This window comes from Eleutherodactylus coqui, chromosome 7 (genome assembly GCF_035609145.1).
Source record: "Eleutherodactylus coqui strain aEleCoq1 chromosome 7, aEleCoq1.hap1, whole genome shotgun sequence".
In the NCBI taxonomy this organism is placed as follows: Eukaryota; Metazoa; Chordata; class Amphibia; order Anura; family Eleutherodactylidae; genus Eleutherodactylus; species Eleutherodactylus coqui.
Genome location: NC_089843.1, coordinates 227,279,000 through 227,299,680, shown reverse-complemented (window position 1 = coordinate 227,299,680; position 20,681 = coordinate 227,279,000). Strand labels below are relative to the sequence as shown.

At 39.6% G+C, this 20,681-nt stretch overlaps 27 non-coding genes across 27 annotated transcripts; all 27 read right to left on the bottom strand.

Moving 5' to 3' along the window:
- Nucleotides 1-257: 257 nt before the first annotated feature.
- On the bottom strand, nucleotides 258-330 carry TRNAK-UUU (transfer RNA lysine (anticodon UUU)). Its single transcript has one exon. It is a non-coding gene; the product is annotated as a tRNA-Lys (tRNA).
- Nucleotides 331-598: 268 nt separating this feature from the next.
- TRNAK-UUU (transfer RNA lysine (anticodon UUU)) lies at nucleotides 599-671 on the bottom strand. The gene has a single exon. It is a non-coding gene; the product is annotated as a tRNA-Lys (tRNA).
- Nucleotides 672-1,587: 916 nt separating this feature from the next.
- On the bottom strand, nucleotides 1,588-1,660 carry TRNAK-UUU (transfer RNA lysine (anticodon UUU)). The gene has a single exon. It is a non-coding gene; the product is annotated as a tRNA-Lys (tRNA).
- Nucleotides 1,661-1,928: 268 nt separating this feature from the next.
- TRNAK-UUU (transfer RNA lysine (anticodon UUU)) lies at nucleotides 1,929-2,001 on the bottom strand. The gene has a single exon. It is a non-coding gene; the product is annotated as a tRNA-Lys (tRNA).
- A 1,247-nt stretch (nucleotides 2,002-3,248) lies between these two features.
- On the bottom strand, nucleotides 3,249-3,321 carry TRNAK-UUU (transfer RNA lysine (anticodon UUU)). The gene has a single exon. It is a non-coding gene; the product is annotated as a tRNA-Lys (tRNA).
- A 266-nt stretch (nucleotides 3,322-3,587) lies between these two features.
- TRNAK-UUU (transfer RNA lysine (anticodon UUU)) lies at nucleotides 3,588-3,660 on the bottom strand. The gene has a single exon. It is a non-coding gene; the product is annotated as a tRNA-Lys (tRNA).
- Nucleotides 3,661-4,415: 755 nt separating this feature from the next.
- TRNAK-UUU (transfer RNA lysine (anticodon UUU)) lies at nucleotides 4,416-4,488 on the bottom strand. Its single transcript has one exon. It is a non-coding gene; the product is annotated as a tRNA-Lys (tRNA).
- Nucleotides 4,489-6,086: 1,598 nt separating this feature from the next.
- On the bottom strand, nucleotides 6,087-6,159 carry TRNAK-UUU (transfer RNA lysine (anticodon UUU)). The gene has a single exon. It is a non-coding gene; the product is annotated as a tRNA-Lys (tRNA).
- Nucleotides 6,160-7,065: 906 nt separating this feature from the next.
- On the bottom strand, nucleotides 7,066-7,138 carry TRNAK-UUU (transfer RNA lysine (anticodon UUU)). Its single transcript has one exon. It is a non-coding gene; the product is annotated as a tRNA-Lys (tRNA).
- Nucleotides 7,139-7,406: 268 nt separating this feature from the next.
- TRNAK-UUU (transfer RNA lysine (anticodon UUU)) lies at nucleotides 7,407-7,479 on the bottom strand. Its single transcript has one exon. It is a non-coding gene; the product is annotated as a tRNA-Lys (tRNA).
- A 916-nt stretch (nucleotides 7,480-8,395) lies between these two features.
- Nucleotides 8,396-8,468, bottom strand: TRNAK-UUU (transfer RNA lysine (anticodon UUU)). The gene has a single exon. It is a non-coding gene; the product is annotated as a tRNA-Lys (tRNA).
- A 906-nt stretch (nucleotides 8,469-9,374) lies between these two features.
- Nucleotides 9,375-9,447, bottom strand: TRNAK-UUU (transfer RNA lysine (anticodon UUU)). The gene has a single exon. It is a non-coding gene; the product is annotated as a tRNA-Lys (tRNA).
- Nucleotides 9,448-10,054: 607 nt separating this feature from the next.
- TRNAK-UUU (transfer RNA lysine (anticodon UUU)) lies at nucleotides 10,055-10,127 on the bottom strand. Its single transcript has one exon. It is a non-coding gene; the product is annotated as a tRNA-Lys (tRNA).
- Nucleotides 10,128-10,882: 755 nt separating this feature from the next.
- On the bottom strand, nucleotides 10,883-10,955 carry TRNAK-UUU (transfer RNA lysine (anticodon UUU)). Its single transcript has one exon. It is a non-coding gene; the product is annotated as a tRNA-Lys (tRNA).
- A 607-nt stretch (nucleotides 10,956-11,562) lies between these two features.
- Nucleotides 11,563-11,635, bottom strand: TRNAK-UUU (transfer RNA lysine (anticodon UUU)). The gene has a single exon. It is a non-coding gene; the product is annotated as a tRNA-Lys (tRNA).
- Nucleotides 11,636-12,390: 755 nt separating this feature from the next.
- TRNAK-UUU (transfer RNA lysine (anticodon UUU)) lies at nucleotides 12,391-12,463 on the bottom strand. The gene has a single exon. It is a non-coding gene; the product is annotated as a tRNA-Lys (tRNA).
- A 609-nt stretch (nucleotides 12,464-13,072) lies between these two features.
- TRNAK-UUU (transfer RNA lysine (anticodon UUU)) lies at nucleotides 13,073-13,145 on the bottom strand. The gene has a single exon. It is a non-coding gene; the product is annotated as a tRNA-Lys (tRNA).
- A 268-nt stretch (nucleotides 13,146-13,413) lies between these two features.
- On the bottom strand, nucleotides 13,414-13,486 carry TRNAK-UUU (transfer RNA lysine (anticodon UUU)). The gene has a single exon. It is a non-coding gene; the product is annotated as a tRNA-Lys (tRNA).
- A 268-nt stretch (nucleotides 13,487-13,754) lies between these two features.
- TRNAK-UUU (transfer RNA lysine (anticodon UUU)) lies at nucleotides 13,755-13,827 on the bottom strand. The gene has a single exon. It is a non-coding gene; the product is annotated as a tRNA-Lys (tRNA).
- Nucleotides 13,828-14,436: 609 nt separating this feature from the next.
- TRNAK-UUU (transfer RNA lysine (anticodon UUU)) lies at nucleotides 14,437-14,509 on the bottom strand. Its single transcript has one exon. It is a non-coding gene; the product is annotated as a tRNA-Lys (tRNA).
- A 268-nt stretch (nucleotides 14,510-14,777) lies between these two features.
- On the bottom strand, nucleotides 14,778-14,850 carry TRNAK-UUU (transfer RNA lysine (anticodon UUU)). The gene has a single exon. It is a non-coding gene; the product is annotated as a tRNA-Lys (tRNA).
- A 268-nt stretch (nucleotides 14,851-15,118) lies between these two features.
- On the bottom strand, nucleotides 15,119-15,191 carry TRNAK-UUU (transfer RNA lysine (anticodon UUU)). Its single transcript has one exon. It is a non-coding gene; the product is annotated as a tRNA-Lys (tRNA).
- Nucleotides 15,192-15,800: 609 nt separating this feature from the next.
- TRNAK-UUU (transfer RNA lysine (anticodon UUU)) lies at nucleotides 15,801-15,873 on the bottom strand. Its single transcript has one exon. It is a non-coding gene; the product is annotated as a tRNA-Lys (tRNA).
- Nucleotides 15,874-16,141: 268 nt separating this feature from the next.
- Nucleotides 16,142-16,214, bottom strand: TRNAK-UUU (transfer RNA lysine (anticodon UUU)). The gene has a single exon. It is a non-coding gene; the product is annotated as a tRNA-Lys (tRNA).
- Nucleotides 16,215-18,357: 2,143 nt separating this feature from the next.
- On the bottom strand, nucleotides 18,358-18,430 carry TRNAK-UUU (transfer RNA lysine (anticodon UUU)). Its single transcript has one exon. It is a non-coding gene; the product is annotated as a tRNA-Lys (tRNA).
- Nucleotides 18,431-19,039: 609 nt separating this feature from the next.
- Nucleotides 19,040-19,112, bottom strand: TRNAK-UUU (transfer RNA lysine (anticodon UUU)). The gene has a single exon. It is a non-coding gene; the product is annotated as a tRNA-Lys (tRNA).
- Nucleotides 19,113-20,062: 950 nt separating this feature from the next.
- On the bottom strand, nucleotides 20,063-20,135 carry TRNAK-UUU (transfer RNA lysine (anticodon UUU)). Its single transcript has one exon. It is a non-coding gene; the product is annotated as a tRNA-Lys (tRNA).
- Between the last annotated feature and the right edge of the window lie 546 nt (nucleotides 20,136-20,681).

The window sequence follows — 20,681 nt, the reverse complement described above, 5'->3', positions numbered from 1 at the left end:
TCTTCTTAGCTCCTCTAAGTGTCTTAACATAAAATATGGAGGTAAAGAAACAAAGCTTTGGTGGAAAATCAAAAATGTGCTCAAAATCTGCTAAACAGACATAGAAGGGTTGTTTCTGCAAAAAAACAAAGATTTTCTCAAGCTGCTTCTATACCCTTGGTTTTGCACAGTAGAACACGACAATACAGAAGCAAAGACTCAGTGGAAGTTCAAAGATGTGCTCAATAAAGACATTTGACAGCTTGCTTTAGCAAGTACGCCTGAACAGGGACTTGAACCCTGGACCCTCAGATTAAAAGTCTGATGCTCTACCGACTGAGCTATCCAGGCTCTGAAAAATGCTCTTCTTAGCTCCTCTAAGCGTCTTAACATAAAATATGGAGGTAAAGAAACAAAGCTTTGGTGGAAAATCAAAAATGTGCTCAAAATCTGCTAAACAGACATAGAAGGATTGTTTCTGCAATAAGCAAAGATGTTCTCAAGCTGCTTCTATACCCTTGGTTTTGCACAGTAGAACACGGCACTGAAGATGCAGAGACTCAGTGGAAAATCAAAGATGTGCTCAATAAAGACATTTGACAGCTTGCTTTAGCAAGTACGCCTGAACAGGGACTTGAACCCTGGACCCTCAGATTAAAAGTCTGATGCTCTACCGACTGAGCTATCCAGGCTCTGAAAAATGCTCTTCTTAGCTCCTCTAAGCGTCTTAACATAAAATATGGAGGTAAAGAAACAAAGCTTTAGTGGAAAATCAAAAATGTGCTCAAAATCTGCTAAACAGACATAGAAGGGTTGTTTCTGCAAAAAACAAAGATTTTCTCAAGCTGCTTCTATACCCTCAGTTTTGCACAGTAGAACACGGCACTGAAGATGCAGAGACTCAGTGGAAAATCAAAGATGTGCTCAATAAAGACATTTGACAGCTTGCTTTAGCAAGTACGCCTGAACAGGGACTTGAACCCTAGACCCTCAGATTAAAAGTCTGATGCTCTACCGCTTTTATGTTAAGCGTCTTAACATAAAATATGGAGGTAAAGAAACAAAGCTTTGGTGGAAAATCAACAATGTACCCAAAATTTGCTAAACAGACATAGAAGGGTTGTTTCTGCAAAAAACAAAGATGTTCTCAAGCTGCTACTATACCGTCAGTTTTGCACAGTAGAACACGACAATAAAGAAGCAAAGACTCAGTGGAAAATCAAAGATGTGTTCAATAAAGACATTGGACAGCTTGCTTTAGCTAGTACGCCTGAACAGGAACTTGAACCCTGGACCCTCAGATTAAAAGTCTGATGCTCTACTGACTGAGCTATCCAGGCTCTGAAAAATGCTCTTCTTAGCTCCTCTAAGCGTCTTAACATAAAATATGGAGGTAAAGAAACAAAGCTTTGGTGGAAAATCAAAAATGTGCTCAAAATCTGCTAAACAGACATAGAAGGGTTGTTTCTGCAATAAGCAAAGATGTTCTCAAGCTGCTTCTATACCCTTGGTTTTGCACAGTAGAACACGGCACTGAAGATGCAGAGACTCAGTGGAAAATCAAAGATATGCTCAATAAAGACATTTGACAGCTTGCTTTAGCAAGTACGCCTGAACAGGGACTTGAACCCTGGACCCTCAGATTAAAAGTCTGATGCTCTACCGACTGAGCTATCCAGGCTCTGAAAAATGCTCTTCTTAGCTCCTCTAAGTGTCTTAACATAAAATATGGAGGTAAAGAAACAAAGCTTTGGTGGAAAATCAAAAATGTGCTCAAAATCTGCTAAACAGACATAGAAGGGTTGTTTCTGCAATAAGCAAAGATGTTCTCAAGCTGCTTCTATACCCTTGGTTTTGCACAGTAGAACACGGCACTGAAGATGCAGAGACTCAGTGGAAAATCAAAGATATGCTCAATAAAGACATTTGACAGCTTGCTTTAGCAAGTACGCCTGAACAGGGACTTGAACCCTGGACCCTCAGATTAAAAGTCTGATGCTCTACCGACTGAGCTATCCAGGCTCTGAAAAATGCTCTTCTTAGCTCCTCTAAGTGTCTTAACATAAAATATGGAGGTAAAGAAACAAAGCTTTGGTGGAAAATCAAAAATGTGCTCAAAATTTGCTAAACAGACATAGAAGGGTTGTTTCTGCAAAAAACAAAGATTTTCTCAAGCTGCTTCTATACCCTCAGTTTTGCACAGTAGAACACGACAATAAAGAAGCAAAGACTCAGTGGAAAATCAAAGATGTGTTCAATAAAGACATTGGACAGCTTGCTTTAGCAAGTACGCCTGAACAAGAACTTGAACCCTGGACCCTCAGATTAAAAGTCTGATGCTCTACTGACTGAGCTATCCAGGCTCTGAAAAATGCTCTTCTTAGCTCCTCTAAGCGTCTTAACATAAAATATGGAGGTAAAGAAACAAAGCTTTGGTGGAAAATCAAAAATGTGCTCAAAATTTGCAAAACAGACATAGAAGGGTTGTTTCTGCAATAAGCAAAGATGTTCTCAAGCTGCTTCTATACCCTTGGTTTTGCACCGTAGAACACGGCACTGAAGATGCAGAGACTTGCTTTAGCAAGTACGCCTGAACAGGGACTTGAACCCTGGACCCTCAGATTAAAAGTCTGATGCTCAACCGACTGAGCTATCCAGTCTCTGAAAAGTGCTCTTCTTAGCTCCTCTAAGCGTCTTAACATAAAATATGGAGGTAAAGAAACAAAGCTTTGGTGGAAAATCCACAATTTACCCAAAATTTGCTAAACAGACATAGAAGGGTTGTTTCTGCAAAAAACAAAGATTTTCTCAAGCTGCTTCTATACCCTTGGTTTTGCACAGTAGAACACGACAATACAGAAGCAAAGACTCAGTGGAAGTTCAAAGATGTGCTCAATAAAGACATTTGACAGCTTGCTTTAGCAAGTACGCCTGAACAGGGACTTGAACCCTGGACCCTCAGATTAAAAGTCTGATGCTCTACTGACTGAGCTATCCAGGCTCTGAAAAATGCTCTTCTTAGCTCCTCTAAGCGTCTTAACATAAAATATGGAGGTAAAGAAACAAAGCTTTGGTGGAAAATCAAAAATGTGCTCAAAATCTGCTAAACAGACATAGAAGGGTTGTTTCTGCAATAAGCAAAGATGTTCTCAAGCTGCTTCTATACCCTTGGTTTTGCACAGTAGAACACGGCACTGAAGATGCAGAGACTCAGTGGAAAATCAAAGATGTGCTCAATAAAGACATTTGACAGCTTGCTTTAGCAAGTACGCCTGAACAGGGACTTGAACCCTGGACCCTCAGATTAAAAGTCTGATGCTCTACCGACTGAGCTATCCAGGCTCTGAAAAATGATCTTCTTAGCTCCTCTAAGCGTCTTAACATAAAATATGGAGGTAAAGAAACAAAGCTTTGGTGGAAACTCAAAAATGTGCTCAAAATCTACTAAACAGACATAGAAGGGTTGTTTCTGCAAAAAACAAAGATGTTCTCAAGCTGCTTGGTTGGTTGGTTTTGCACAGTAGAACACGACAATACAGAAGCAAAGACTCAGTGGAAAATCAAAGATGTGCTCAATAAAGACATTTGACAGCTTGCTTTAGCAAGCACGCCTGAACAGGGACTTGAACCCTGGACCCTCAGATTAAAAGTCTGATGCTCTACCGACTGAGCTATCCAGGCTCTGAAAAATGCTCTTCTTAGCTCCTCTAAGCGTCTTAACATAAAATATGGAGGTAAAGAAACAAAGCTTTGGTGGAAAATCAACAATGTACCCAAAATTTGCTAAACAGACATAGAAGGGTTGTTTCTGCAAAAAACAAAGATGTTCTCAAGCTGCTACTATACCGTCAGTTTTGCACAGTAGAAGACGACAATAAAGAAGCAAAGACTCAGTGGAAAATCAAAGATTTGCTCAATAAAGACATTTGACAGCTTGCTTTAGGAAGTACGCCTGAACAGGGACTTGAACCCTGGACCCTCAGATTAAAAGTCTGATGCTCTACCGCTTTTATGTTAAGCGTCTTAACATAAAATATGGAGGTAAAGAAACAAAGCTTTGGTGGAAAATCAAAAATGTACCCAAAATTTGCTAAACAGACATAGAAGGGTTGTTTCTGCAAAAAACAAAGATTTTCTCAAGCTGCTTCTATACCCTCAGTTTTGCACAGTAGAACACGACAATAAAGAAGCAAAGACTCAGTGGAAAATCAAATATGTGCTCAATAAAGACATTTGACAGCTTGCTTTAGTAAATGCTATACCGACTGAGCTAAACAGACATAGAAGAGTTGTTTCTGCAAAAAACAAAGATTTTCTCAAGCTGCTTCTATACCCTCAGTTTTGCACAGTAGAACACGACAATAAAGAAGCAAAGACTCAGTGGAAAATCAAAGATGTGCTCAATAAAGACATTTGACAGCTTGCTTTAGCAAGTACGCCTGAACAGGGACTTGAACCCTGGACCCTCAGATTAAAAGTCTGATGCTCTACCGACTGAGCTATCCAGGCTCTGAAAAATGCTCTTCTTAGCTCCTCTAAGCGTCTTAACATAAAATATGGAGGTAAAGAAACAAAGCTTTGGTGGAAACTCAAAAATGTGCTCAAAATCTACTAAACAGACATAGAAGGGTTGTTTCTGCAAAAAACAAAGATTTTCTCAAGCTGCTTCTATACCCTCAGTTTTGCACAGTAGAACACGACAATAAAGAAGCAAAGACTCAGTGGAAAATCAAAGATGTGTTCAATAAAGACATTGGACAGCTTGCTTTAGCTAGTACGCCTGAACAGGAACTTGAACCCTGGACCCTCAGATTAAAAGTCTGATGCTCTACTGACTGAGCTATCCAGGCTCTGAAAAATGCTCTTCTTAGCTCCTCTAAGCGTCTTAACATAAAATATGGAGGTAAAGAAACAAAGCTTTGGTGGAAAATCAAAAATGTGCTCAAAATCTGCTAAACAGACATAGAAGGGTTGTTTCTGCAATAAGCAAAGATGTTCTCAAGCTGCTTCTATACCCTTGGTTTTGCACAGTAGAACACGGCACTGAAGATGCAGAGACTCAGTGGAAAATCAAAGATATGCTTAATAAAGACATTTGACAGCTTGCTTTAGCAAGTACGCCTGAACAGGGACTTGAACCCTAGACCCTCAGATTAAAAGTCTGATGCTCTACCGCTTTTATGTTAAGCGTCTTAACATAAAATATGGAGGTAAAGAAACAAAGCTTTGGTGGAAAATCAACAATGTACCCAAAATTTGCTAAACAGACATAGAAGGGTTGTTTCAGCAAAAAACAAAGATGTTCTCAAGCTGCTACTATACCGTCAGTTTTGCACAGTAGAACACGACAATAAAGAAGCAAAGACTCAGTGGAAAATCAAAGATGTGTTCAATAAAGACATTGGACAGCTTGCTTTAGCTAGTACGCCTGGACAGGAACTTGAACCCTGGACCCTCAGATTAAAAGTCTGATGCTCTACTGACTGAGCTATCCAGGCTCTGAAAAATGCTCTTCTTAGCTCCTCTAAGCGTCTTAACATAAAATATGGAGGTAAAGAAACAAAGCTTTGGTGGAAAATCAAAAATGTGCTCAAAATCTGCTAAACAGACATAGAAGGGTTGTTTCTGCAATAAGCAAAGATGTTCTCAAGCTGCTTCTATACCCTTGGTTTTGCACAGTAGAACACGGCACTGAAGATGCAGAGACTCAGTGGAAAATCAAAGATATGCTCAATAAAGACATTTGACAGCTTGCTTTAGCAAGTACGCCTGAACAGGGACTTGAACCCTGGACCCTCAGCTTAAAAGTCTGATGCTCTACCGACTGAGCTATCCAGGCTCTGAAAAATGCTCTTCTTAGCTCCTCTAAGTGTCTTAACATAAAATATGGAGGTAAAGAAACAAAGCTTTGGTGGAAAATCAAAAATGTGCTCAAAATCTGCTAAACAGACATAGAAGGGTTGTTTCTGCAATAAGCAAAGATGTTCTCAAGCTGCTTCTATACCCTTGGTTTTGCACAGTAGAACACGGCACTGAAGATGCAGAGACTCAGTGGAAAATCAAAGATATGCTCAATAAAGACATTTGACAGCTTGCTTTAGCAAGTACGCCTGAACAGGGACTTGAACCCTGGACCCTCAGATTAAAAGTCTGATGCTCTACCGACTGAGCTATCCAGGCTCTGAAAAATGCTCTTCTTAGCTCCTCTAAGTGTCTTAACATAAAATATGGAGGTAAAGAAACAAAGCTTTGGTGGAAAATCAAAAATGTGCTCAAAATTTGCTAAACAGACATAGAAGGGTTGTTTCTGCAAAAAACAAAGATTTTCTCAAGCTGCTTCTATACCCTCAGTTTTGCACAGTAGAACACGACAATAAAGAAGCAAAGACTCAGTGGAAAATCAAAGATGTGTTCAATAAAGACATTGGACAGCTTGCTTTAGCAAGTACGCCTGAACAAGAACTTGAACCCTGGACCCTCAGATTAAAAGTCTGATGCTCTACTGACTGAGCTATCCAGGCTCTGAAAAATGCTCTTCTTAGCTCCTCTAAGCGTCTTAACATAAAATATGGAGGTAAAGAAACAAAGCTTTGGTGGAAAATCAAAAATGTGCTCAAAATTTGCAAAACAGACATAGAAGGGTTGTTTCTGCAATAAGCAAAGATGTTCTCAAGCTGCTTCTATACCCTTGGTTTTGCACCGTAGAACACGGCACTGAAGATGCAGAGACTTGCTTTAGCAAGTACGCCTGAACAGGGACTTGAACCCTGGACCCTCAGATTAAAAGTCTGATGCTCTACCGACTGAGCTATCCAGTCTCTGAAAAGTGCTCTTCTTAGCTCCTCTAAGCGTCTTAACATAAAATATGGAGGTAAAGAAACAAAGCTTTGGTGGAAAATCCACAATTTACCCAAAATTTGCTAAACAGACATAGAAGGGTTGTTTCTGCAAAAAACAAAGATTTTCTCAAGCTGCTTCTATACCCTTGGTTTTGCACAGTAGAACACGACAATACAGAAGCAAAGACTCAGTGGAAGTTCAAAGATGTGCTCAATAAAGACATTTGACAGCTTGCTTTAGCAAGTACGCCTGAACAGGGACTTGAACCCTGGACCCTCAGATTAAAAGTCTGATGCTCTACCGACTGAGCTATCCAGGCTCTGAAAAATGCTCTTCTTAGCTCCTCTAAGCGTCTTAACATAAAATATGGAGGTAAAGAAACAAAGCTTTGGTGGAAAATCAAAAATGTGCTCAAAATCTGCTAAACAGACATAGAAGGATTGTTTCTGCAATAAGCAAAGATGTTCTCAAGCTGCTTCTATACCCTTGGTTTTGCACAGTAGAACACGGCACTGAAGATGCAGAGACTCAGTGGAAAATCAAAGATGTGCTCAATAAAGACATTTGACAGCTTGCTTTAGCAAGTACGCCTGAACAGGGACTTGAACCCTGGACCCTCAGATTAAAAGTCTGATGCTCTACCGACTGAGCTATCCAGGCTCTGAAAAATGCTCTTCTTAGCTCCTCTAAGCGTCTTAACATAAAATATGGAGGTAAAGAAACAAAGCTTTAGTGGAAAATCAAAAATGTGCTCAAAATCTGCTAAACAGACATAGAAGGGTTGTTTCTGCAAAAAACAAAGATTTTCTCAAGCTGCTTCTATACCCTCAGTTTTGCACAGTAGAACACGGCACTGAAGATGCAGAGACTCAGTGGAAAATCAAAGATGTGCTCAATAAAGACATTTGACAGCTTGCTTTAGCAAGTACGCCTGAACAGGGACTTGAACCCTAGACCCTCAGATTAAAAGTCTGATGCTCTACCGCTTTTATGTTAAGCGTCTTAACATAAAATATGGAGGTAAAGAAACAAAGCTTTGGTGGAAAATCAACAATGTACCCAAAATTTGCTAAACAGACATAGAAGGGTTGTTTCTGCAAAAAACAAAGATGTTCTCAAGCTGCTACTATACCGTCAGTTTTGCACAGTAGAACACGACAATAAAGAAGCAAAGACTCAGTGGAAAATCAAAGATGTGTTCAATAAAGACATTGGACAGCTTGCTTTAGCTAGTACGCCTGAACAGGAACTTGAACCCTGGACCCTCAGATTAAAAGTCTGATGCTCTACTGACTGAGCTATCCAGGCTCTGAAAAATGCTCTTCTTAGCTCCTCTAAGCGTCTTAACATAAAATATGGAGGTAAAGAAACAAAGCTTTGGTGGAAAATCAAAAATGTGCTCAAAATCTGCTAAACAGACATAGAAGGGTTGTTTCTGCAATAAGCAAAGATGTTCTCAAGCTGCTTCTATACCCTTGGTTTTGCACAGTAGAACACGGCACTGAAGATGCAGAGACTCAGTGGAAAATCAAAGATATGCTCAATAAAGACATTTGACAGCTTGCTTTAGCAAGTACGCCTGAACAGGGACTTGAACCCTGGACCCTCAGATTAAAAGTCTGATGCTCTACCGACTGAGCTATCCAGGCTCTGAAAAATGCTCTTCTTAGCTCCTCTAAGTGTCTTAACATAAAATATGGAGGTAAAGAAACAAAGCTTTGGTGGAAAATCAAAAATGTGCTCAAAATCTGCTAAACAGACATAGAAGGGTTGTTTCTGCAATAAGCAAAGATGTTCTCAAGCTGCTTCTATACCCTTGGTTTTGCACAGTAGAACACGACAATAAAGAAGCAAAGACTCAGTGGAAAATCAAAGATGTGTTCAATAAAGACATTGGACAGCTTGCTTTAGCAAGTACGCCTGAACAAGAACTTGAACCCTGGACCCTCAGATTAAAAGTCTGATGCTCTACTGACTGAGCTATCCAGGCTCTGAAAAATGCTCTTCTTAGCTCCTCTAAGCGTCTTAACATAAAATATGGAGGTAAAGAAACAAAGCTTTGGTGGAAAATCAAAAATGTGCTCAAAATTTGCAAAACAGACATAGAAGGGTTGTTTCTGCAATAAGCAAAGATGTTCTCAAGCTGCTTCTATACCCTTGGTTTTGCACCGTAGAACACGGCACTGAAGATGCAGAGACTTGCTTTAGCAAGTACGCCTGAACAGGGACTTGAACCCTGGACCCTCAGATTAAAAGTCTGATGCTCAACCGACTGAGCTATCCAGTCTCTGAAAAGTGCTCTTCTTAGCTCCTCTAAGCGTCTTAACATAAAATATGGAGGTAAAGAAACAAAGCTTTGGTGGAAAATCCACAATTTACCCAAAATTTGCTAAACAGACATAGAAGGGTTGTTTCTGCAAAAAACAAAGATTTTCTCAAGCTGCTTCTATACCCTTGGTTTTGCACAGTAGAACACGACAATACAGAAGCAAAGACTCAGTGGAAGTTCAAAGATGTGCTCAATAAAGACATTTGACAGCTTGCTTTAGCAAGTACGCCTGAACAGGGACTTGAACCCTGGACCCTCAGATTAAAAGTCTGATGCTCTACCGACTGAGCTATCCAGGCTCTGAAAAATGCTCTTCTTAGCTCCTCTAAGCATCTTAACATAAAATATGGAGGTAAAGAAACAAAGCTTTGGTGGAAAATCAAAAATGTGCTCAAAATCTGCTAAACAGACATAGAAGGGTTGTTTCTGCAATAAGCAAAGATGTTCTCAAGCTGCTTCTATACCCTTGGTTTTGCACAGTAGAACACGGCACTGAAGATGCAGAGACTCAGTGGAAAATCAAAGATGTGCTCAATAAAGACATTTGACAGCTTGCTTTAGCAAGTACACCTGAACAGGGACTTGAACCCTGGACCCTCAGATTAAAAGTCTGATGCTCTACCGACTGAGCTATCCAGGCTCTGAAAAATGATCTTCTTAGCTCCTCTAAGCGTCTTAACATAAAATATGGAGGTAAAGAAACAAAGCTTTGGTGGAAACTCAAAAATGTGCTCAAAATCTACTAAACAGACATAGAAGGGTTGTTTCTGCAAAAAACAAAGATGTTCTCAAGCTGCTTGGTTGGTTGGTTTTGCACAGTAGAACACGACAATACAGAAGCAAAGACTCAGTGGAAAATCAAAGATGTGCTCAATAAAGACATTTGACAGCTTGCTTTAGCAAGCACGCCTGAACAGGGACTTGAACCCTGGACCCTCAGATTAAAAGTCTGATGCTCTACCGACTGAGCTATCCAGGCTCTGAAAAACGCTCTTCTTAGCTCCTCTAAGCGTCTTAACATAAAATATGGAGGTAAAGAAACAAAGCTTTGGTGGAAAATCAACAATGTACCCAAAATTTGCTAAACAGACATAGAAGGGTTGTTTCTGCAAAAAACAAAGATGTTCTCAAGCTGCTACTATACCGTCAGTTTTGCACAGTAGAACACGACAATAAAGAAGCAAAGACTCAGTGGAAAATCAAAGATTTGCTCAATAAAGACATTTGACAGCTTGCTTTAGGAAGTACGCCTGAACAGGGACTTGAACCCTGGACCCTCAGATTAAAAGTCTGATGCTCTACCGCTTTTATGTTAAGCGTCTTAACATAAAATATGGAGGTAAAGAAACAAAGCTTTGGTGGAAAATCAAAAATGTACCCAAAATTTGCTAAACAGACATAGAAGGGTTGTTTCTGCAAAAAACAAAGATTTTCTCAAGCTGCTTCTATACCCTCAGTTTTGCACAGTAGAACACGACAATAAAGAAGCAAAGACTCAGTGGAAAATCAAATATGTGCTCAATAAAGACATTTGACAGCTTGCTTTAGTAAATGCTATACCGACTGAGCTAAACAGACATAGAAGAGTTGTTTCTGCAAAAAACAAAGATTTTCTCAAGCTGCTTCTATACCCTCAGTTTTGCACAGTAGAACACGACAATAAAGAAGCAAAGACTCAGTGGAAAATCAAAGATGTGCTCAATAAAGACATTTGACAGCTTGCTTTAGCAAGTACGCCTGAACAGGGACTTGAACCCTGGACCCTCAGATTAAAAGTCTGATGCTCTACCGACTGAGCTATCCAGGCTCTGAAAAATGCTCTTCTTAGCTCCTCTAAGCGTCTTAACATAAAATATGGAGGTAAAGAAACAAAGCTTTGGTGGAAACTCAAAAATGTGCTCAAAATCTACTAAACAGACATAGAAGGGTTGTTTCTGCAAAAAACAAAGATTTTCTCAAGCTGCTTCTATACCCTCAGTTTTGCACAGTAGAACACGACAATAAAGAAGCAAAGACTCAGTGGAAAATCAAAGATGTGTTCAATAAAGACATTGGACAGCTTGCTTTAGCTAGTACGCCTGAACAGGAACTTGAACCCTGGACCCTCAGATTAAAAGTCTGATGCTCTACTGACTGAGCTATCCAGGCTCTGAAAAATGCTCTTCTTAGCTCCTCTAAGCGTCTTAACATAAAATATGGAGGTAAAGAAACAAAGCTTTGGTGGAAACTCAAAAATGTGCTCAAAATCTACTAAACAGACATAGAAGGGTTGTTTCTGCAAAAAACAAAGATGTTCTCAAGCTGCTTGGTTGGTTGGTTTTGCACAGTAGAACACGACAATACAGAAGCAAAGACTCAGTGGAAAATCAAAGATGTGCTCAATAAAGACATTTGACAGCTTGCTTTAGCAAGCACGCCTGAACAGGGACTTGAACCCTGGACCCTCAGATTAAAAGTCTGATGCTCTACCGACTGAGCTATCCAGGCTCTGAAAAACGCTCTTCTTAGCTCCTCTAAGCGTCTTAACATAAAATATGGAGGTAAAGAAACAAAGCTTTGGTGGAAAATCAACAATGTACCCAAAATTTGCTAAACAGACATAGAAGGGTTGTTTCTGCAAAAAACAAAGATGTTCTCAAGCTGCTACTATACCGTCAGTTTTGCACAGTAGAACACGACAATAAAGAAGCAAAGACTCAGTGGAAAATCAAAGATTTGCTCAATAAAGACATTTGACAGCTTGCTTTAGGAAGTACGCCTGAACAGGGACTTGAACCCTGGACCCTCAGATTAAAAGTCTGATGCTCTACCGCTTTTATGTTAAGCGTCTTAACATAAAATATGGAGGTAAAGAAACAAAGCTTTGGTGGAAAATCAAAAATGTACCCAAAATTTGCTAAACAGACATAGAAGGGTTGTTTCTGCAAAAAACAAAGATTTTCTCAAGCTGCTTCTATACCCTCAGTTTTGCACAGTAGAACACGACAATAAAGAAGCAAAGACTCAGTGGAAAATCAAATATGTGCTCAATAAAGACATTTGACAGCTTGCTTTAGTAAATGCTATACCGACTGAGCTAAACAGACATAGAAGAGTTGTTTCTGCAAAAAACAAAGATTTTCTCAAGCTGCTTCTATACCCTCAGTTTTGCACAGTAGAACACGACAATAAAGAAGCAAAGACTCAGTGGAAAATCAAAGATGTGCTCAATAAAGACATTTGACAGCTTGCTTTAGCAAGTACGCCTGAACAGGGACTTGAACCCTGGACCCTCAGATTAAAAGTCTGATGCTCTACCGACTGAGCTATCCAGGCTCTGAAAAATGCTCTTCTTAGCTCCTCTAAGCGTCTTAACATAAAATATGGAGGTAAAGAAACAAAGCTTTGGTGGAAACTCAAAAATGTGCTCAAAATCTACTAAACAGACATAGAAGGGTTGTTTCTGCAAAAAACAAAGATTTTCTCAAGCTGCTTCTATACCCTCAGTTTTGCACAGTAGAACACGACAATAAAGAAGCAAAGACTCAGTGGAAAATCAAAGATGTGTTCAATAAAGACATTGGACAGCTTGCTTTAGCTAGTACGCCTGAACAGGAACTTGAACCCTGGACCCTCAGATTAAAAGTCTGATGCTCTACTGACTGAGCTATCCAGGCTCTGAAAAATGCTCTTCTTAGCTCCTCTAAGCGTCTTAACATAAAATATGGAGGTAAAGAAACAAAGCTTTGGTGGAAAATCAAAAATGTGCTCAAAATCTGCTAAACAGACATAGAAGGGTTGTTTCTGCAATAAGCAAAGATGTTCTCAAGCTGCTTCTATACCCTTGGTTTTGCACAGTAGAACACGGCACTGAAGATGCAGAGACTCAGTGGAAAATCAAAGATATGCTTAATAAAGACATTTGACAGCTTGCTTTAGCAAGTACGCCTGAACAGGGACTTGAACCCTGGACCCTCAGATTAAAAGTCTGATGCTCTACCGACTGAGCTATCCAGGCTCTGAAAAATGCTCTTCTTAGCTCCTCTAAGTGTCTTAACATAAAATATGGAGGTAAAGAAACAAAGCTTTGGTGGAAAATCAAAAATGTGCTCAAAATTTGCTAAACAGACATAGAAGGGTTGTTTCTGCAAAAAACAAAGATTTTCTCAAGCTGCTTCTATACCCTCAGTTTTGCACAGTAGAACACGACAATAAAGAAGCAAAGACTCAGTGGAAAATCAAAGATGTGCTCAATAAAGACATTTGACAGCTTGCTTTAGCAAGTACGCCTGAACAGGGACTTGAACCCTGGACCCTCAGATTAAAAGTCTGATGCTCTACCGACTGAGCTATCCAGGCTCTGAATAATGCTCTTCTTAGCTCCTCTAAGCGTCTTAACATAAAATATGGAGGTAAAGAAACAAAGCTTTGGTGGAAAATCAACAATGTGCCCAAAATTTGCTAAACAGACATAGAAGAGTTGTTTCTGCAAAAAACAAAGATTTTCTCAAGCTGCTTCTATACCCTCAGTTTTGCACAGTAGAACACGACAATAAAGAAGCAAAGACTCAGTGGAAAATCAAAGATGTGCTCAATAAAGACATTTGACAGCTTGCTTTAGCAAGTACGCCTGAACAGGGACTTGAACCCTGGACCCTCAGATTAAAAGTCTGATGCTCTACCGACTGAGCTATCCAGGCTCTGAAAAATGCTCTTCTTAGCTCCTCTAAGCGTCTTAACATAAAATATGGAGGTAAAGAAACAAAGCTTTGGTGGAAACTCAAAAATGTGCTCAAAATCTACTAAACAGACATAGAAGGGTTGTTTCTGCAAAAAACAAAGATTTTCTCAAGCTGCTTCTATACCCTCAGTTTTGCACAGTAGAACACGACAATAAAGAAGCAAAGACTCAGTGGAAAATCAAAGATGTGTTCAATAAAGACATTGGACAGCTTGCTTTAGCTAGTACGCCTGAACAGGAACTTGAACCCTGGACCCTCAGATTAAAAGTCTGATGCTCTACTGACTGAGCTATCCAGGCTCTGAAAAATGCTCTTCTTAGCTCCTCTAAGCGTCTTAACATAAAATATGGAGGTAAAGAAACAAAGCTTTGGTGGAAAATCAAAAATGTGCTCAAAATCTGCTAAACAGACATAGAAGGGTTGTTTCTGCAATAAGCAAAGATGTTCTCAAGCTGCTTCTATACCCTTGGTTTTGCACAGTAGAACACGGCACTGAAGATGCAGAGACTCAGTGGAAAATCAAAGATATGCTTAATAAAGACATTTGACAGCTTGCTTTAGCAAGTACGCCTGAACAGGGACTTGAACCCTGGACCCTCAGATTAAAAGTCTGATGCTCTACCGACTGAGCTATCCAGGCTCTGAAAAATGCTCTTCTTAGCTCCTCTAAGTGTCTTAACATAAAATATGGAGGTAAAGAAACAAAGCTTTGGTGGAAAATCAAAAATGTGCTCAAAATTTGCTAAACAGACATAGAAGGGTTGTTTCTGCAAAAAACAAAGATTTTCTCAAGCTGCTTCTATACCCTCAGTTTTGCACAGTAGAACACGACAATAAAGAAGCAAAGACTCAGTGGAAAATCAAAGATGTGCTCAATAAAGACATTTGACAGCTTGCTTTAGCAAGTACGCCTGAACAGGGACTTGAACCCTGGACCCTCAGATTAAAAGTCTGATGCTCTACCGACTGAGCTATCCAGGCTCTGAATAATGCTCTTCTTAGCTCCTCTAAGCGTCTTAACATAAAATATGGAGGTAAAGAAACAAAGCTTTGGTGGAAAATCAACAATGTGCCCAAAATTTGCTAAACAGACATAGAAGAGTTGTTTCTGCAAAAAACAAAGATTTTCTCAAGCTGCTTCTATACCCTCAGTTTTGCACAGTAGAACACGACAATAAAGAAGCAAAGACTCAGTGGAAAATCAAAGATGTGCTCAATAAAGACATTTGACAGCTTGCTTTAGCAAGTACGCCTGAACAGGGACTTGAACCCTGGACCCTCAGATTAAAAGTCTGATGCTCTACCGACTGAGCTATCCAGGCTCTGAAAAATGCTCTTCTTAGCTCCTCTAAGCGTCTTAACATAAAATATGGAGGTAAAGAAACAAAGCTTTGGTGGAAACTCAAAAATGTGCTCAAAATCTACTAAACAGACATAGAAGGGTTGTTTCTGCAAAAAACAAAGATTTTCTCAAGCTGCTTCTATACCCTCAGTTTTGCACAGTAGAACACGACAATAAAGAAGCAAAGACTCAGTGGAAAATCAAAGATGTGTTCAATAAAGACATTGGACAGCTTGCTTTAGCTAGTACGCCTGAACAGGAACTTGAACCCTGGACCCTCAGATTAAAAGTCTGATGCTCTACTGACTGAGCTATCCAGGCTCTGAAAAATGCTCTTCTTAGCTCCTCTAAGCGTCTTAACATAAAATATGGAGGTAAAGAAACAAAGCTTTGGTGGAAAATCAAAAATGTGCTCAAAATCTGCTAAACAGACATAGAAGGGTTGTTTCTGCAATAAGCAAAGATGTTCTCAAGCTGCTTCTATACCCTTGGTTTTGCACAGTAGAACACGGCACTGAAGATGCAGAGACTCAGTGGAAAATCAAAGATATGCTTAATAAAGACATTTGACAGCTTGCTTTAGCAAGTACGCCTGAACAGGGACTTGAACCCTGGACCCTCAGATTAAAAGTCTGATGCTCTACCGACTGAGCTATCCAGGCTCTGAAAAATGCTCTTCTTAGCTCCTCTAAGTGTCTTAACATAAAATATGGAGGTAAAGAAACAAAGCTTTGGTGGAAAATCAAAAATGTGCTCAAAATTTGCTAAACAGACATAGAAGGGTTGTTTCTGCAAAAAACAAAGATTTTCTCAAGCTGCTTCTATACCCTCAGTTTTGCACAGTAGAACACGACAATAAAGAAGCAAAGACTCAGTGGAAAATCAAAGATGTGCTCAATAAAGACATTTGACAGCTTGCTTTAGCAAGTACGCCTGAACAGGGACTTGAACCCTGGACCCTCAGATTAAAAGTCTGATGCTCTACCGACTGAGCTATCCAGGCTCTGAATAATGCTCTTCTTAGCTCCTCTAAGCGTCTTAACATAAAATATGGAGGTAAAGAAACAAAGCTTTGGTGGAAAATCAACAATGTGCCCAAAATTTGCTAAACAGACATAGAAGGGTTGTTTCTGCAAAAAACAAAGATTTTCTCAAGCTGCTTCTATACCCTCAGTTTTGCACAGTAGAACACGACAATAAAGAAGCAAAGACTCAGTGGAAAATCAAAGATGTGCTCAATAAAGACATTTGACAGCTTGCTCTAGCAAGTACGCCTGAACAGGGACTTGAACCCTGGACCCTCAGATTAAAAGTCTGATGCTCTACTGACTGAGCTATCCAGGCTCTGAAAAATGCTCTTCTTAGCTCCTCTAAGCGTCTTAACATAAAATATGGAGGTAAAGAAACAAAGCTTTGGTGGAAAATCAACAATGTACCCAAAATTTGCTAAACAGACATAGAAGGTTTGTTTCTGCAATAAGCAAAAATGTTCTCAAGCTGCTTCTATACCCTTGGTTTTGCACAGTAGAACACGACAATACAGAAGCAAAGACTCAGTGGAAAATCAAAGATGTGCTCAATAAAGACATTTGACAGCTTGCTTTAGCAAGTACGCCTGAACAGGGACTTGAACCCTGGACCCTCAGATTAAAAAATCTGATGCTCTACCGACTGAGCTATCCAGGCTCTGAAAAATGCTCTTCTTAGCTCCTCTAAGCGTCTTAACATAAAATATGGAGGTAAAGAAACAAAGCTTTGGTGGAAAATCAAAAATGTGCTCAAAATCTGCTAAACAGACATAGAAGGGTTGTTTCTGCAATAAGCAAAGATGTTCTCAAGCTGCTTCTATACCCTTGGTTTTGCACAGTAGAACACGACAATACAGAAGCAAAGACTCAGTGGAAAATCAAAGATGTGTTCAATAAAGACATTGGACAGCTTGCTTTAGCAAGTACGCCTGAACAGGAACTTGAACCCTGGACCCTCAGATTAAAAGTCTGATGCTCTACTGACTGAGCTATCCAGGCTCTGAAAAATGCTCTTCTTAGCTCCTCTAAGCGTCTTAACATAAAATATGGAGGTAAAGAAACAAAGCTTTGGTGGAAAATCAAAAATGTGCTCAAAATTTGCTAAACAGACATAGAAGGGTTGTTTCTGCAATAAGCAAAGATGTTCTCAAGCTGCTTCTATACCCTTGGTTTTGCACAGTAGAACACGGCACTGAAGATGCAGAGACTCAGTGGAAAATCAAAGATGTGCTCAATAAAGACATTTGACAGCTTGCTTTAGCAAGTACGCCTTGAACCCTGGACCCTCAGATTAAAAGTCTGATGCTCTACCGACTGAGCTATCCAGGCTCTGAAAAATGCTCTTCTTAGCTCCTCTAAGTGTCTTAACATAAAATATGGAGGTAAAGAAACAAAGCTTTGGTGGAAAATCAAAAATGTGCTCAAAATTTGCTAAACAGACATAGAAGGGTTGTTTCTGCAAAAAACAAAGATTTTCTCAAGCTGCTTCTATACCCTCAGTTTTGCACAGTAGAACACGACAATAAAGAAGCAAAGACTCAGTGGAAAATCAAAGATGTGCTCAATAAAGACATTTGACAGCTTGCTTTAGCAAGTACGCCTGAACAGGGACTTGAACCCTAGACCCTCAGATTAAAAGTCTGATGCTCTACCGACTGAGCTATCCAGGCTCTGAAAAATGCTCTTCTTAGCTCCTCTAAGCGTCTTAACATAAAATATGGAGGTAAAGAAACAAAGCTTTGGTGGAAAATCAACAATGTACCCAAAATTTGCTAAACAGACATAGAAGGGTTGTTTCTGCAAAAAACAAAGATTTTCTCAAGCTGCTTCTATACCCTCAGTTTTGCACAGTAGAACACGACAATAAAGAAGCAAAGACTCAGTGGAAAATCAAATATGTGCTCAATAAAGACATTTGACAGCTTGCTTTAGTAAATGCTATACCGACTGAGCTAAACAGACATAGAAGAGTTGTTTCTGCAAAAAACAAAGATTTTCTCAAGCTGCTTCTATACCCTCAGTTTTGCACAGTAGAACACGACAATAAAGAAGCAAAGACTCAGTGGAAAATCAAAGATGTGCTCAATAAAGACATTTGACAGCTTGCTTTAGCAAGTACGCCTGAACAGGGACTTGAACCCTGGACCCTCAGATTAAAAGTCTGATGCTCTACCGACTGAGCTATCCAGGCTCTGAAAAATGCTCTTCTTAGCTCCTCTAAGCGTCTTAACATAAAATATGGAGGTAAAGAAACAAAGCTTTGGTGGAAAATCAAAAATGTGCTCAAAATCTACTAAACAGACATAGAAGGGTTGTTTCTGCAAAAAACAAAGATTTTCTCAAGCTGCTTCTATACCCTCAGTTTTGCACAGTAGAACACGACAATAAAGAAGCAAAGACTCAGTGGAAAACCAAAGATGTGTTCAATAAAGACATTGGACAGCTTGCTTTAGCTAGTACGCCTGAACAGGAACTTGAACCCTGGACCCTCAGATTAAAAGTCTGATGCTCTACTGACTGAGCTATCCAGGCTCTGAAAAATGCTCTTCTTAGCTCCTCTAAGCGTCTTAACATAAAATATGGAGGTAAAGAAACAAAGCTTTGGTGGAAAATCAAAAATGTGCTCAAAATCTGCTAAACAGACATAGAAGGGTTGTTTCTGCAATAAGCAAAGATGTTCTCAAGCTGCTTCTATACCCTTGGTTTTGCACAGTAGAACACGGCACTGAAGATGCAGAGACTCAGTGGAAAATCAAAGATATGCTTAATAAAGACATTTGACAGCTTGCTTTAGCAAGTACGCCTGAACAGGGACTTGAACCCTGGACCCTCAGATTAAAAGTCTGATGCTCTACCGACTGAGCTATCCAGGCTCTGAAAAATGCTCTTCTTAGCTCCTCTAAGTGTCTTAACATAAAATATGGAGGTAAAGAAACAAAGCTTTGGTGGAAAATCAAAAATGTGCTCAAAATTTGCTAAACAGACATAGAAGGGTTGTTTCTGCAAAAAACAAAGATTTTCTCAAGCTGCTTCTATACCCTCAGTTTTGCACAGTAGAACACGACAATAAAGAAGCAAAGACTCAGTGGAAAATCAAAGATGTGCTCAATAAAGACATTTGACAGCTTGCTTTAGCAAGTACGCCTGAACAGGGACTTGAACCCTGGACCCTCAGATTAAAAGTCTGATGCTCTACTGACTGAGCTATCCAGGCTCTGAAAAATGCTCTTCTTAGCTCCTCTAAGTGTCTTAACATAAAATATGGAGGTAAAGAAACAAAGCTTTGGTGGAAAATCAACAATGTACCCAAAATTTGCTAAACAGACATAGAAGGGTTGTTTCTGCAAAAAACAAAGATTTTCTCAAGCTGCTTCTATACCCTCAGTTTTGCACAGTAGAACACGACAATAAAGAAGCAAAGACTCAGTGGAAAATCAAAGATGTGCTCAATAAAGACATTTGACAGCTTGCTTTAGCAAGTACGCCTGAACAGGGACTTGAACCCTGGACCCTCAGATTAAAAGTCTGATGGTCTACCGACTGAGCTATCCAGGCTCTGAAAAATGCTCTTCTTAGCTCCTCTAAGCGTCTTAACATAAAATATGGAGGTAAAGAAACAAAGCTTTGGTGGAAAATCAAAAATGTACCCAAAATTTGCTAAACAGACATAGAAGGGTTGTTTCTGCAAAAAACAAAGATTTTCTCAAGCTGCTTCTATACCCTCAGTTTTGCACAGTAGAACACGACAATAAAGAAGCAAAGACTCAGTGGAAAATCAAAGATGTGCTCAATAAAGACATTTGACAGCTTGCTTTAGCAAGTACGCCTGAACAGGGACTTGAACCCTGGACCCTCAGATTAAAAGTCTGATGCTCTACCGACTGAGCTATCCAGGCTCTGAAAAATGCTCTTCTTAGCTCCTCTAAGCGTCTTAACATAAAATATGGAGGTAAAGAAACAAAGCTTTGGTGGAAAATCAACAATGTACCCAAAATTTGCTAAACAGACATAGAAGGTTTGTTTCTGCAATAAGCAAAGATGTTCTCAAGCTGCTTCTATACCCTTGGTTTTGCACAGTAGAACACGACAATACAGAAGCAAAGACTCAGTGGAAAATCAAAGATGTGCTCAATAAAGACATTTGACAGCTTGCTTTAGCAAGTACGCCTGAACAGGGACTTGAACCCTGGACCCTCAGATTAAAAAATCTGATGCTCTACCGACTGAGCTATCCAGGCTCTGAAAAATGCTCTTCTTAGCTCCTCTAAGCGTCTTAACATAAAATATGGAGGTAAAGAAACAAAGCTTTGGTGGAAAATCAAAAATGTGCTCAAAATCTGCTAAACAGACATAGAAGGGTTGTTTCTGCAATAAGCAAAGATGTTCTCAAGCTGCTTCTATACCCTTGGTTTTGCACAGTAGAACACGACAATACAGAAGCA